Here is a 15,422-nt window from a genome sequence, read left to right as displayed (position 1 = left end):
ACCTTTCCCTAAAGGCTTATTTACCTCAATTCCTTTTACCCAGCGCATCGCATCTGGCTCTCAAGAAAAGATTACAAGGGACACTGAAAAATAAAACTACTGTTTGAAGAGACTGAGCAAGGGGCGCCTGGGTGGCTCAGTTGGTTATGCATCAGATTCTTGATTTTGGCTCAGGTCATGATCGCAAGGGTCATGGGATTGAGCCCTGTTTCGGGCTCCTTGCCGAGCATGGAACCCGCTTGAGTCTCTCTCTCTCTCTCTCTCTCTCTCTCTCCTCTCACTCTCTCCTTCTCTCTCTTCCCCTCTCCCCTGCTCATGTTCTCTCCCTCTCTCAAAATAAAAAAAAACAAATCTTAAAAAAAAAGAAGAGACAGAGCCAGCATCAGAATGAAACTCAAATTGTGGCAGAGAGATTAGAATGATTAGGCCAGGAATTTAAAATAACTATGGGGCGTCTGGGCGGCTCAGTTGGTTGAGCATCTGACTTTGGCTCAGCGTTCTTGGGTTTGAGCCCCGTGTCGGGCTCTGTGCTGACAGCTCAGATGCAGGCTGCTTCAGATTCTGTGTCTCCCTCTCTCTCTGCCCCGCCCGCCCCCATGCTCGGTCTCTCAAAACAATAAATAAATGTTAAAAAAATTAAAAAAAAAAAACTATGATTAACATGCTAATGACTCAAGTGAAGAACATGGACAACCTGTAAGAGCGTATGGATAATGTAAGCAGAGAGGGGATGACAAGAAAAATTAAAAAAGAAATACTAGAAATCAATAACACTGTCACAGATATGCCCTAAAACTGCCTTAGGGGCAGGGGCAGGAGAGCAAAAAAGAAAAACCCCAAAGGATTCCGCCATGCTCCCTGGTCCTCCCTTCCTTGGTCCTCCGGCCAGAAAGGTGGGCTAGAAGTTAGGGGCACCTGCTTGGGATTCTCCCTCCCCCCCACCCCCTCTCTCTCTGCCCTTCCCTCACTTACATATGTTCTCTCTCTCTCTTTCTCTCCCCCTCTCTCAAAATGAGTAAATAAAAACTTAAAAAAATAAAGAAAATCCTCCTCCATCTATTATTTACCTTATGGAGTCATAGAGTCCTAAGGTTTGTTTGTGTTTTTTTTTAAATTTTTCTTTTTGACATCTTTACCATTTTTGAATGTACAGTTCAATGGTATTAAGTGCATCCAGACAGTTGTGCAACTATTACCACCATCTATCTCCAGAAGTCTTTTCATCTTGCGAAACTGAAACTCTGTAGCCACTAAACAATTACTTCCCATTCCTGGTCTCCCACACCCCTGGTAACCGCCATTCTGTTTTCTGTTGCCATGATTTGGACTCCTTTAGGTACCCCATGGAAACAGAATCAAATAGGATGTCTTTTCATGGTTGACTTCACTCAGCACAGGGTCCTCAAGTTTCACCCATGTTGTAGCTCGTCTGACTTCCCTTCCTTTTTAGGGCTGAACTACAGTCTGTTGTATTTACGTACCACAGTTTGCTGATCCATTCATCCGCTGATGAACACGTGGGTGACTTCCATGTTTTCGTTGCTGTGAAAAATGCATGAGAGTACAAGTACCCCTCGGAGACCTGCTTTTGGTTCTTTTGGGTGTATCCCCAGCAGGGGGATTGCTGGAGCATCCGGTAGGTCTGTTTCAAATTTTTTGAGGAGCTAGCATAGTATATTCCAGAGTGGTTCTACCATTTTACATTCCCATAAGCAAGGCATTGGTTTCCATTTTCGCCATGTTTGCCAACACTTGTTATTTTCTACCTATTTGCTTGTTTATTTATTTAGTAGTAGCCATTCCGATGGATCTGAGGTGAGTGGTTGGTTTTTTATGTTTGCTCAGAGGTATTAGTTGTCATCAGCAGGAGACACAGGCTGTATCTCGCTTGAAACTGCTGTCACCGATTACATTAATTAGAGACTTTTTATCATACTTTATTTTTCTCTTGTGTTTTGCTGTATTGTCCTTTTTTTTTTTTTTTTTTTTGCTTTCTGTAAGTCTAATTACTATCTATTGGTTTATCATACAGCTCATTCTTTCTCTTTTGAGCTCTATTCAGTTTGCTCTTAAACTTACCTATTGAATTCTTTCTTATTTTTTTGTCATTTTTTTTTTTTACATTTATTTAGTTTTGAGAGACAGAGAGAGACAGAGTGTGAGCAGGGGAGGGGCAGAGAGAGAGGGAGACACAGAATCAGAAGTAGGCTCCAGGCTCCGAGCTGTCAGCACAGTGCCTGACACAGGGCTCGAACCCACGAACTGTGAGATCATGACCTGAGCTGTAGTCAGACGCTTAACCGACTGAGCCACCTAGGTGCCCCCTTTCTTATTTTTTTTAAGTTTATTTATTTATTTTGAGAGAGAGAGAGAGAGCATACCAGTAGGGGAGGGGCAGAGAGAAGGAGAGACAGAATCCCAAGCAGGTTCTGCACCAACAGCTGATGCCAGCCTTGAACTCATGAACTGTGAGATTATGACCTGACCTGAGATCAAGGGTAGGATGCTTAACCGACTGAACCACCCAGGCGCCCCACCTATTGCATTCTTAATTTCAGTTTTGTATTTATCATAGAATTTCTATTTCATTTTTATTCATAGCTTCCCATTTTGTGGTGAAATTCTCTACCTGGACAGCTTTTTTCTTGAATTCATTAATCATAATTACTTTAAAATACCTAACTGATAACCCCAGTATCTGGGTCCACTTTGGTTTTCATTCTTTGGCATCTTTTTACGTATGGTCTTATTCCTTGGTATGCCTGGTGGTGGTTTTTTTGTTTGTTTGTTTTTAAATACTGAATATTGTGTTTAAAAAAATTTTTTAATGTTTATTTTTGACAGAGAGAGAGAGAGAGAGAGACAGAGCATGAGCGGGGGAGGGGCAGAGAGAGGGAGACACAGAATCTGAAGCAGGCTCCAGGCTCTGAGCGGTTAGCACAGAGCCCGATGTGGGGCTCAAACCCACAAACTGTGAGATCATGACCCCAGCCGAAGTCGGACGCTCAACCAACTGAGCCACCCAGGAGCCCCGTTTTTAAAATTTTTGGATGCTCTGGATGATATTATTTCTCTCAAAAGAAGATTCAGTTTGCCCTCTGGCAGACTGCAGAGATGCAGATCAGATCAGTCTAATCAGATACTAATTAATAAAACCGTGGAGTAATAGGTGGGAGCATTCCTGTACTGTTGAAAGTGGAAATGAAAACAATCACTTCAAAATACAACTGGATAGATCTGGGAAGCTTCAAGGTAGCATATTCTACATTGGTGCAATTCCTTTACTAGGTGCATGTGATGGGCTGAGTCGTGTCCCTACAAAATTCACATGTTGCAATCCTCCTAATGCCTCGTACCTCAGAATGGGAGTATATTTGGAGATATGGTCTACAAAAGACAATTAGGTTAAGATGAGATCATTAAGGTGGGCCCTAATCCAATATGACTGGTGTCCTTACAAGAAGAAACCAGAGCAGAGAAAGGTTCAGAAGGAAGATGTGAAGAGACAGAGAAAAGCCAAGGGAAGAGACCTCAGAAGAAATCACCTCTGCTGACACTTTGATCTTAGACCTCCAAACTCTGCAACTGTGAGGAAACAAATATCTGCTGTTTAAGTAATCCAGAGTGGCTTTCTAACGGCAGCTGTAGCGAACTAACACAGTATAATAACCCCACCACCATTAGAGAGATAAGTGGGGTCCACATTTTCAATCAGATAAAATATAGAGTGCTATTGAAAGATTAAGATCATTGTCTGTTTTATTTTTTGTACCCAAGCCTTAAATTTCTTCAGTGCAATACAAATCTGTCTAAAGTATTTAAAGTCAAATGACAAACTGGGAGATTGAATGCAACAAATAACATAGAGGAAAGATCAGTAGTCCTGATATTAAAAATAGCAGTTGCAGGGGCGCCTGGGTGGCTCAGTCTGTTGAGCGTCCGACTTCAGCTCGGGTCACAATCTCGTGGTTCACAAGTTCGAGCCCCGCGTCAGGCTCTGGGCTGACAGCTCAGAGCCTGGACCCTGCTTCAGATTCTGTGTCTCCCTCTCTCTGCCCCTCCCCTGCTCATGCTCTGTCTCTGTCTCTCTCTCTCTCTCTCTCTGTCAAAAATAAATAAAACATTAAAAAAAAGAAAAAGCAGTTGCAGGGACACCTGGGTGGCTCAGTCGGTTAAGCATCTGACTTCAGCTCAGGTCATGATCTTGCGGTTCACTAGTTCAAACCCTGTGTCGGGCTCTGTGCTGACAGCTCAGAGCCTGGAACCTGCTTCAGATTCTGTGTCTCCCTCTCTCTTTGCCCCTCGTCTGCTCATGCTCTCTCTCTCTCTTTCAGAAATAAATAAAAATATTAAAAAAATAGCAGTTGCAAATTAAGAAACTATCAATGTCAAAGGAAAAACTGGCAACTCTTAAGACTTTTAAGATGTAACTTGGCTAATATGTAAAGATGCAAAAAAATAATATATTTCATTAATAATGAAAACATTGTTAAAATAACAGTGAGATACTATTTATCAAAACTGAATTAGCAAAATTATAAAAGGGATGAAAATATTCAGTGCCAGAGAAGAGGCAGTAAAATACATTCTCATTCATAACTTCTAGGAGTGAAATTTGTTACAACTACTGGAAAATCACTTGCGCGACTATGTCTATTGTGTTGGTACAGCAATTTCACTATAGCGTTTTCTCCAATGAAACAATGAATAGTTTTTTGCATGTTACGTATACGTTTGTATGCATATTATATGTCATTTTAAACATTTTAAAATAATCGTAAATGTGCAAATAAAGGCAATATCCAAAGAAGTTAGTGATCAAAATTTTTAAAAATATTTATTTATTTGTTTTGAGAGAGACAGAGAGAGTGTGAGCCAGGGAGGGGCATAGAGAGAGGGAGAGAACCCCAAGCAGGCTCCATGCTCAGCCTGGGGCCTGATGCGGGGCTTGATTCCACAACCTTGAAATCATGACCCAAGCCAAAATCAAGAGTCAGAGGCTCAACCAACTGGGCCACCCAGGTGCCCCAGTTACCACGTTTTAAAAAGTAAAAACGTAGCAAAATTGGAAAACAACTGTTCGTTGTTGATCCGCTTGCTAATGAAACTGAAGACAGGCTGGAGAGATTGAATTACATCTGAAGAGACTGCATGACTTTCATTTTAAACCTGTTTGGTGCCTCTGCCATGGACTACACGTGATCCTGAGGATGAAGTGGGTGAAGAGGTAATTGTCTTAAGTCGATTTTCCTAATTTTCTTAATTTTGAATCACCTTTTATTTCAACCGCTGCTGCTTTTGCTTCCCTTTCACACGCAGTCGTTTGTATAGGAGGCAGAGGAACGTCTCTGTCAGGCGGGAATTCGCAGCCATCCGTCCTGTTTCTTCACACTCCCACCCTCCCCATGGAGTGAGGGCCCCGGAGTCACAGACTTGAGGTGCCCACCCGATGGGGTCCTCTCTGGAGAGGCAGGTTTCCATCTCATGGAATAGGTCCTCCTCTAGAGAATCCCTTCTTCTGGATGAAACTGAGAAGGATGCACAGTGGGAGGAATTCAAATTCAAACGGCCCAGCCCCTACCGTCTCTGCTAGTGAATTCTTCAGGTTCCTAAGATTCATTTTCTCCCTGCTGAGCCCTTGCAATTCCTCCACTTTTATTAAGTCCTTTATTTAGCATTTACTATGTGCTGGCCACCCTTCCTATAGATGGTTAATAACCTCTCAGAACCTAATGGGGTAGCAATGTTATTTTTTCCACTTCAAACAAAAGTTAAAGGAATTTATCACCACTAAACCCGCCCTATAAGAAATGTTAAAGGGGACTCTTTGAGTGGAACTCTTTGAATGGAAAGGGGAGACCATAGTAAGAGTAAAGAAAGTAGGAAGCCAGGGTGATCTCATAGTTTCATCAGTTCGAACCCCCCCATCGGGCTCTGTGCTGACAGTTCAGAGCCTGCCAAAAAATGTCTCCCTCTCTCTCTGCCTTTCCCCCTGTCTCTCTGTCTCTCTCTCTCTGTCACTCTCTCTGTCTTTCTCAAAATAAATAAATCAACTTAAAAAAAATTAAAAATAGAATTACCATATGATTCAATAATTCCACTACTGGGTATTTACCCAAAGAATAGGGAAACACAAATTCAAAAAGATATGGGCACCCTAGTTTACTGCAGGGTTATTTACAATAGCCAAATTCTGGAAGCATCCCAAGTGTCCACTGATAGGTGAATGGATAAAGAAGATGTAGTAGATAGATGATAGATAGATGATAGATAGATAGATAGATAATAGAATGCAATATTACTCAGCCATAAAAAAGAATGAAATTTTGCCATTTGCAACAACATGGATGGATCTAGTGGGTATAATACTAAGTGAAATAAGTCAGTCAGAGAAAGACATTTGATTTCAAAGACAGACTATTTGATTTCACTCATGTGTGGAATTTGAGAAGTAAAACAAAGGAACAAAGAAAAAAAAAAGAGACAAACCAGGGCACAGACTCTTAACTATAGAGAACAAATTAATGGTTACCAGCGGGGAGGTGCATGGGCTATGGGTGAAATAGGTGAAGGGGATTAAAGAGTACACTCATGTGAATGAGTACTGAGTGAGCATAGAATTGTTGAATCACTATATTGTACACCAGAAACTAACACAACGCTGCATGTTAACTACACTAGAACTAAAAAAAGAACGTACAATTAGGTAACACATCATCAAAAATATCATCAATTAATAATGAGCTTATAGCTGATATTTGTATTTTTCCTGCTTTCTGTATATTCTCGTTGTTTTGAAAAACATTTTCTATTATGATAAACGTCAAATAGTTGAAAGAAGCAAGGAACGTAAAAATACGAACCACAATTGGAAAATATTCATGAGAAATGTTCACACTCACTCCTCATCAAGCCCATTCAAACTTCGTGGAGAGAGGTGAAATTTTAATTTGGCAAAGTGTGTATATGCACGTGTGTGTTTTTCTGTGTGTGGCTTTGGTAGGCAGGGTGAGATGAAATTGGTTCCTTATATGCTGATCATAAGAATGAAAATTAATACGCAGGTTTTCTGTGAGGGCAATGAAGTAGTATATATAAGGAATCTTGAAAGCGTGCATTCACTTTCCCCCTTCATTACAGGATTAGACATATAATTTTTGGACATAACCAGAGATTCACCACAATGGGTAGGAATGTTTATAATGCCATTATTTATACTAGTTTGACACAGGGAGATAGCCTTAGTATCAATAAACACATGGTTATTTAAGATACATCCACAGGATGAAATATTGTGTGCTGTTCAAAGACCATTTAGTAAAATTAGAATATATTCACAACATAGTTTCATATAAAAAGGAACCCCCACTCAAAACATATATGTTATATATACGAGATATAGTGATATGACACATTATATGCATAGATGCCATATTCTCTATGTGTATATATAAGTACTTATAGTATCATCCACGTTTCATAAACACAATCATAATTACAATTATATTTTTGTACAAAAAGACCACTAGTTAATACTCCTGAACACTAGCAATAGTTATTTATTTTTGAAGCTTTTATTTTTATTTCTATTTATTTATTTTTTTAGAACGAGAGAACACAGGAGGGGAAAGGGGCAGAAGGAAAGAGAGAGAGAGAGAGAGAGAGAGAGAGAATCCTAAGCAGGGTCCACACTCACTGCTGATCTGGATGTGGGGCTTGATCCCATAGCCCTGGGATCATTACCTGAGCCTAAGTCAAGAGTCAGCTGGTCAACCAACTGAGCCACCTGGCACCCCAGCAATAGTTATTTTTGATCGTAGGATTAAATATGGATTTTATTACTTATAGTGTAAAATGTTTCCAAATTTCTCTACTACACATGTTAAATTTTAATGCAGTTTAATGTATTTTAAAAATACATTATTTATACATTACTGTGTAACCTTTTCACCCTGGAAAATTCTGCAGGAAAAAAATGGAGCACTTAGTCCTCCCAATTGATTCGCATGCTTGCCCAGTGTTCTGAGCTTTCTAGAATTTCTAAGACAAAGAATACATATAATATTTTTCAAATTTTAACATGTCACAATTTTTATGAGAGTTCATATCCTTTTTTATGTTTGTTTGTTTGTTTGTTTTTAACGCAAGAGCTCACAGGGGACTTAGGGGAAGCAAACAGTGCGCGCTAAAACACGAAACAAAACCAAGCAACGCTGTAAAATACTAAACCAGAGTAATGAGGTTGTGTGGGAGGAAGGACCTTAACTCGGTATTTACTGCCATGCACTTTGCAGTGAGTTTGCCATGAGCTCCCGACCTGGAAGACCAGGTATTTCTTAGCGGCACATTCTAGTTCACAGGGCTTCTGAGAGCAGCCAGTGTTGAAGAAGATTCCCACCTTCATACGTGATCCACCCTCTCCTGCCGGGCGGGATAGTCTCTGCTCCCCGGGGGGCAGATGGACACTGCCATACGGAGATAAGCATTGTAGGGCCCCGAACACCATCTTCCCACGTGAAAACAGAGCCCATTTTATACGAAGGGGTGTGGCTGATAACTGCGTCCTTGGCACACGATCCCCGTGGTGACCGTGAACACATTCCTCCGGCCCACACTGCCCCAGGTCCTGGCGTGGAATACCTCCACTCTCCCAGCACCAGTGTTCCTTTCGGTTTCGTTGTAGAGCCTCAAAGCTGTGAATCTACTGTTAAATATTTCCTTTTGGAGTGTTAGAAAAATTCCTCCCTGAAGATAGTATATTAGGGCTCAAAAAAATTTCATAAACCACTTTAACATATTATTAACACAATGTATCTGATGGAAACTGAAGCTCTTGTGTGATTTCAGGGTTCATATGGGTTCCCCAACGATATTTATGCTTAAAATTAAGTTAAAACGTAACTTTCTTAGTTTTACTCTCTAACATAAATCAGATTCAGGAAATGGGGTTAATCCCATTTCTACTACTTATTAGATTGTGTTATTCGGCAAGTTACTCAATGTCTTTTGGCCTCCTAACACCAGAGTAGATGGAATGAAAGGTCCCTTTCTTTGGATCGAACCTTCTCTTATTCTAAGACCAACACTCCTCTCCTAAATGACACCAAAAAAGGAAAGGAAGGAAGAAGGGAAGAAGGGACGGAAGGGACGGAAGGGAAGAAGGTAGGAAGGGAGAAGGAAGGAGAGAGAGGAAGGAAGGAAGAAAGAAGGGAGGGAGGGAAGAAGGGAGGAAAGAAGGGAGGAAGGGAGAGGGAGGAAGGGAGAGAAAGGAAGGAAGGAAAGAAGGGAGGAAGGAAATAGCCAAGGGTATTAGGAAAGTTTAAGAACAGGGTTAAAATCAAGTTCTCTATACTCTCAGATCAGTACATTTTTGACTCCACTTTGCCACTGTGCCCTGTGTGTGTGTGTGTGTGTGTGTGTGTGTGTGTGTGTGTTTGCAGCAGGATGCAAGGCTTGTGGGCAGACCTGAGTAGATGACCCCTGCGTCTTCCTTGTGCCTGCAGTCGTGCTGTCCCCAGCCCCGGGAAGGGGGCTTCCGATGTGGCTTTCCTGTGTAGTTCAGGTCATTCAGCCAGATGGGGTCTGATCCCACCCCTCCCCCGCCCATGTGAGCAGAGTTGGTGGCATTAACGGCCACTCTATATCCCAGTTGTCTGCATACCACGTGTGCATCACTTAGGTCCCAGCTGTCATCACAGACACGCTCCAGGAGCCCTGGTGAAGGATCTCCACTCTGCCAGCACAGGATGGCCCCCACCCACGAGGCAGAGCTGTTTGTCTGCAAAGAGGAGAAAGTCTAGCCAATAGGTCACAATTTTAGTGTTGCAAAGCATTTCCTGGTACTGTGCTTTACTTAGCTGAGCAGATGAAATCACCACTGTCTGGGACTGCAGACAGAGATGAGTCAGATAAACCTGAGGAGCATGGAAACAATGGCTGGGTCTGGTTTCCTGGTAGGGGTGTAGGAAATGGGGCGAAAATTAGCATGGAAAGGATCGAAGAGTTCTATGACAAAGTTGAATGAGCAATCATGGTAAGGACTGTCAAACTCGTGACCAATTAAAATGGTCTTTATTTATTTTATTTTTTATTTTTTAATGTTTATTTTTATTTTTGAGAGAGAGAGACAGAGTGCAAAGAGGAGAGAAGAGAGAGAGGGAGACGCAAAATCGGAAGCAGGCTCCGAGCTGTCAGCACGGAGCCCGATGCGGGCTCGAACCCATGAACCGTGAGATCAAGACCTGAGCTGAAGTCGGACACTCAACCGACTGAGCCACCCAGGCGCCCCTAAAATTGTCTTTATTAATGTCTAGTTGCAAATCCCCAAAGGAGAGGTGAGTGCTTACCTTCACCTTACCCGTGTGCCCAGTTATCACTATTTATTACATGTTACTCTTTGACTGTCTTGCCTATCCCACCTACATCCCTTGTTTTCTTACCTGTCTTTCCTTCAATCCCTCATCTTATCTGCCATGTGTGAGCTCTATTGCCAGTAGATGCCCACAAGCACTGTTCCCTCACCATGCAGGTCACAATGATGGTTTTTCATGGGCACAGAGAAGAGCTCCAAAGACTGTCATTTGACAGTTATCCAGGAGGGACTCATTCCCTAAGCAACAGAACCTATGTCCCTACACACAAACACTTCCTCCTCCAATATATTTTTTTTTCTTGTGGTTGAGCAAGCAATCCCACAGCTGCACTGATTGTGTAGGGCACTGGCATCTTCCAGGTCCCAGTGGTTGTCACAGGGGGAACCCCAGGTTCCAAGCACCTTGATCTCCACTTACCCCTTCCATTGGGGTTTGCCATTCACAAGTCAGGCATCTGTATATCTGAAGAGGAGATAAAGCCTTAGAAAAGAGACTTTTCAACTCCTGCCCAACCTTCTCCTTCTCCAGCCCCAGCACATTAAGATCATTCACTATCTCACAAAAACAGACTCCAGCCTCTCTTGCTATGGTTACAAGTCCCGTCGGGATGGGGCGCCGTGGGGCACAAGGCAAGATGATTTTCACTCCCTTCAAATTCAAGCTTTTCAGCCCCAATTGGATCATTCCCTTTCTCAAAGTGAGGACCCACAAAAAGAGATCCAGCCTCTCGACAACTTAATCCTCTGCACAGCACGCTGGCAGCAGGGAGAGAGAAGTCAGAATCACACAAAGAACCCCACCTGTCTCCACGTCTCACTTCAACACGTCCAGAACAGGAGACAGCCATTCCAACCAGCCGGGGCTGCTTGTGAGCTACAAATCATATTTCAGAGCCTCCAATATCTAGCCCCATCCTCCAATCTCCCTATCTAATTCCAGGGTACTTTTTCTCCATTCAGCATTAGAACACTCCATTTGCAGGGGATCTGAGAAAGATATCTTTGTAGTACCGACTTGGTTCCTAAGACCTAGATTACATGTTTACTTACTGGATCTTGGTAACATGCCAATCCCAGATTTGGAACTCTGAAGGAAATGAATGGTGCAAATCATTTCCATGAAAAGAAATAATGATTGGGTAACCTCAGCATTAAATAACAGATACGAAGATTTGTAATCATTTTGAGGTGATGGATGTAATTTAAAGATAGAAGGTTATTTTATTTTTTTTAAAAGCTTATTTGTTTTTGAGAGAGACAGAGCAGAGGAGGGGCAGAGAGAGAGAGGGGCAGAGAGAATTCCAAGCTGGCTCCGGGCTGTCAGCACAGAGCCCGATGTGAGACTCGAACGCATGAAACCATGAGATCGTGAGCTGAACCGAAACCAAGAGTCGGACGCTTAACCACCGAGCCACCCAGGTGCCCCCGTAGAAGGTTATTTTTATCTCCAGGTTAATTCCCAGCAATACATCTAAGCAATCTAAAAATAAACGAACAAAAAATAATTGGTTTTTCCCACTGATCCCATCCTTTGCAGCACACCTGTGTTAATAATCTATGCCGTTAACATCTATTCCTGACTATTCCAACTCCTGACTCATTTATCCAAACGCCATGTAGCACTTCCACTTGAATTTCTCATAGACGTCTGAAACGGAATTCTTTTCAGTTCTTCCAAATATCCTCTAAGACTGTAATCTGCCGTGTTTTGGTTGATGGAAATCCATTATTTTATATATGGAAATATATTGGCACAATTATTGGCTCCTGTAATACCATATATCCTACCTTTCAGGAAATCTTGTTTTCTGCATCTTCAAAAGATGTTAAAAAATCCCAACACTTGTCACCCCTTTCATTGTTAACAACTACACTGAGCCACCAACATTTCTTGCCTGAATTACTGCAATGACCTCCCATGAGTCTAAATTCTCTATTTCCATCATTGATCCTCTACAGTTTATTCTTTATTCACAAGCTAAAATTAGAAATCAGACAGCAGTTTTTTGCTCAAGATCATCCAATGGCTCCATGTTTCACTAGAGTAAAAACCTAAATTGTTACGAAGACCTACTTATCCCTGAATTATTTGCCCTGCCCCTGACCTCCTTTGACTCATGTCTGACCGTTCTAATTCTTACTCTTCAGTTACACTGGGTTCCTTTCCTTACTATTCCTCAAACATATCAGGCATAATCTTGCCCTAAGGCTTTTGAACTGGCTGTTTATCTGTATTTTTCTAATTTTCTTTAATGTTTATTTATTTTGGAGATAGAGGGACGGAGAGAGACAGAGTGTGAGCAGGGGAGGGGCAGAGAGAAGGAGACAAAGAATCCGAAGCAGGTTCCAGGATCTGAGCTGTCAGCACAGAGCCCGAAGCGGGATGAACTGACGGACGGGGAGATCATGACCTGAGCCGAAGTCAGGCCCTTAACTGACTGAGCCACCCAGGCGCCCCTACCTGTGTTTTTCTTCCCTGTACATGCACCTAATCGACTCTCTCACCTCCTTCAACTTTGCTCAAGTTTCACTTTTTCTAGAAGGCCTACCCCAAACATCCTATTTGGGATTGTATTCTATCCCGTATACACTCTGGATCCCATTTTCCTTGTCCTTTTTTTTTTTTTTTTTTTTCTATAACCCTCAACATCTGCTACCTGTATATATACCTTATTCCATCACAGAAAGTTCTATTGCACAGCACTACTCTAGAGTCTTCTGTCAAAGAAAATAAGTAATTTTGCTGGACCTATATTCCTTTTTTTTTTTTTTTGTCACTGCCTTATCTTCTCTTCCCCTTAAAATACAGCTTTTTTGGAAAATAATCTATACCTACTTTCCCAACGTTCTAACTCCCATTAACTCCTGAACTTGAAACTATCTTCTTCTTTATTTCTTTATTTTTTTTTTTAACATTTATTTACTTTTTGAGAGACAGAGAAAGAGCAGGAGCAGGGGAGGGGCAGAGACAGAGGGAGACACAGAATCCGAAACAGGCTCCAGGCTCTGAGCCGTCAGCACAGAGCCCGATGTGGGGCTTGAACTCATGAACCATGAGATCATGACCTGAGCTGAAGTCAGACGCTTAACCAACTGAGCCACCCAGGCGCCCCGAAACTATCTTCTTTTTTTAATGCAACAAGACTGCTTTCATTAAGTTTACTAATGACTCACATGTTGCTAAACTTCATGAAAAATGCTCCGGTTCACGTGTTGTTGACAAGGTTGCTAATGCCCTCCTTTTTGGAAACATCCTTTTCCCTCGGCTTCGGTGACCTGCCATCCTCTGACTACTAGTCTTCAGTCCCCTCTTGCAGTTACTTTTAAGTCAATGAGTCATTCAATATTGTTATTCCTCAGGGCTAACAGCCGTCTTTTCTCGGGTCAGCAATTTTTATTCTTAATTTACAGTTTACCCTTGGGTTTTAGTTGCCATCTACAAATCTAAGATCCTCTGTTTGTACCTCCATCCAAGACCAGTTTTCTGATCACCCAACACTTACATCAAGTTCCTTACCACCCTCTCTACTTGGCTGCTTTAAAAACACCTCAGACTCAACATATACAAAATGAAATTCACCAGGCTACCTCCTCCAACCTGCCAGGATTCTCTTTTCTGATGACAGAACCGCAGTATACCTGTTGGCTTAGTCCAGAACTGGTGGCACGATCTTTGAGTCTCCTTCATTCAAACTCCTACATTTGATGAATTATCGAGTTCTGTTGGTTCTACCAACTAAATATTTCCTGAATATGTCAACTTTGCACTAGCTCCACAATGAATGTTCTACTCAGAACCTCATACCTTCACTAGAATCATCTAGTAACTTGACTCCCTGCGTCCAATAGCCCCCCCAGCCACCTCTCTCTCTCTCTCTCTCCAGCCAGAGTTTTCTCTTTAAAATTCAAGTCTTACCATGCTTACCCTCCTCCATGGTTTCCCTTTCACTTTAGAATAAAGTACAAAAATCTCTATCCCAGGAATAATCTCACCTTTGGCTACATGTCAAGGCTTTACTGGAAGATTTCCGCCTTATTCACTTAGGTCTAATATTATTCCCCTCAACCGTCTCTCAGTTCCTGGAATAAGACAAGCTCATTCTCACCTTTGTTACTTTAATAAAATACTACCTATGTATTTTTTTTAAATTTTTTTTCTTAATGTTTTTATTTATTTTTGAGACAGAGAGAGACAGAGCATGAGCAGGGAAGGAGCAGAGAGAGAGGGAGACAGAGAATCGGAAGCAGACTCCAGGCTCTGAGCCATCAGCACAGAGCCCGATGCGGGGCTCGAACTCACAGACTGTGAGATCATGACCTGAGCCGAAGTCGGATGCTCAACCAACTGAGCCACCCAGGCGCCCCACTACCTATGTATTTTTAATGGTCTCCCTAACACCTCTATATATGATTAAGTCACACCCATACCCTTCACAGAAATATTCTCTGACGCTGCAAACAGGTAAGGCCTTCTGCTTACGCCTTTTCATTTCATCTTGTACTTCTACTTCATAACTTTAAATAAATAATTATTTCCTCGTGCACATTCATTACACACTTGGATTCTTTTCTGGATAAGGGACTAGAGCTACTTTTATTTAGTTCATCTGCCTTTGGCCTAGCATTGTCAAGGAGCTACTCCATAAATACGTATTAAATACATGAAATCGTCAATAATTGAGTAAGTATATTTATCTTTGTCCAGAAATTACCTGAGCAGATCAAACTAGCTTCCTTATTAAAGTGACACGAGTTTGTGTCCTTTGGACACAATCCCAGGGAGAAGCTTCATTTACAGTGCAGCCAGATCTAGAGAGTAAGACGTGTGATGTTTTTCCCGTGAAATGAGGCCCTTTGCAGATGCTGAGTGAGGCACATCCAAGTTGCCTGCAAATAACTGCACCAGTGTTCATTTCCCAGCGGTTAGCAGAAGGGTGGCAATGACGTAGATTTCCTGCTTGACCTTCCCCGCGCATCTGCTGCCTCTGCCCACGAGCCTCAGTTCTTTTTTTGTTTCGTTCTGTAACCAGAACACCAGAATGATTTTCGA

The 15,422-nt window shown here is 42.0% G+C and overlaps 2 pseudogenes; both read right to left on the bottom strand.

The window, feature by feature from the left end:
* The window catches only part of LOC147579357 (scavenger receptor cysteine-rich type 1 protein M160-like), a 61,657-nt pseudogene extending 51,670 nt beyond the window's left edge, over window positions 1–9,987 (bottom strand).
* Window positions 9,988–10,447: 460 nt separating this feature from the next.
* Window positions 10,448–15,285, bottom strand: LOC147579356 (scavenger receptor cysteine-rich type 1 protein M160-like; annotated as a pseudogene).
* Window positions 15,286–15,422: the final 137 nt, after the last annotated feature.

Source organism: Puma concolor, chromosome B4 (genome assembly GCF_028749965.1).
Source record: "Puma concolor isolate L17-30 chromosome B4, mPumCon1.1.hap2, whole genome shotgun sequence".
Taxonomy (NCBI): Eukaryota; Metazoa; Chordata; class Mammalia; order Carnivora; family Felidae; genus Puma; species Puma concolor.
Note: the sequence above shows the minus strand (reverse complement) of the source record. Positions and strands in the feature narration are given on the sequence as shown.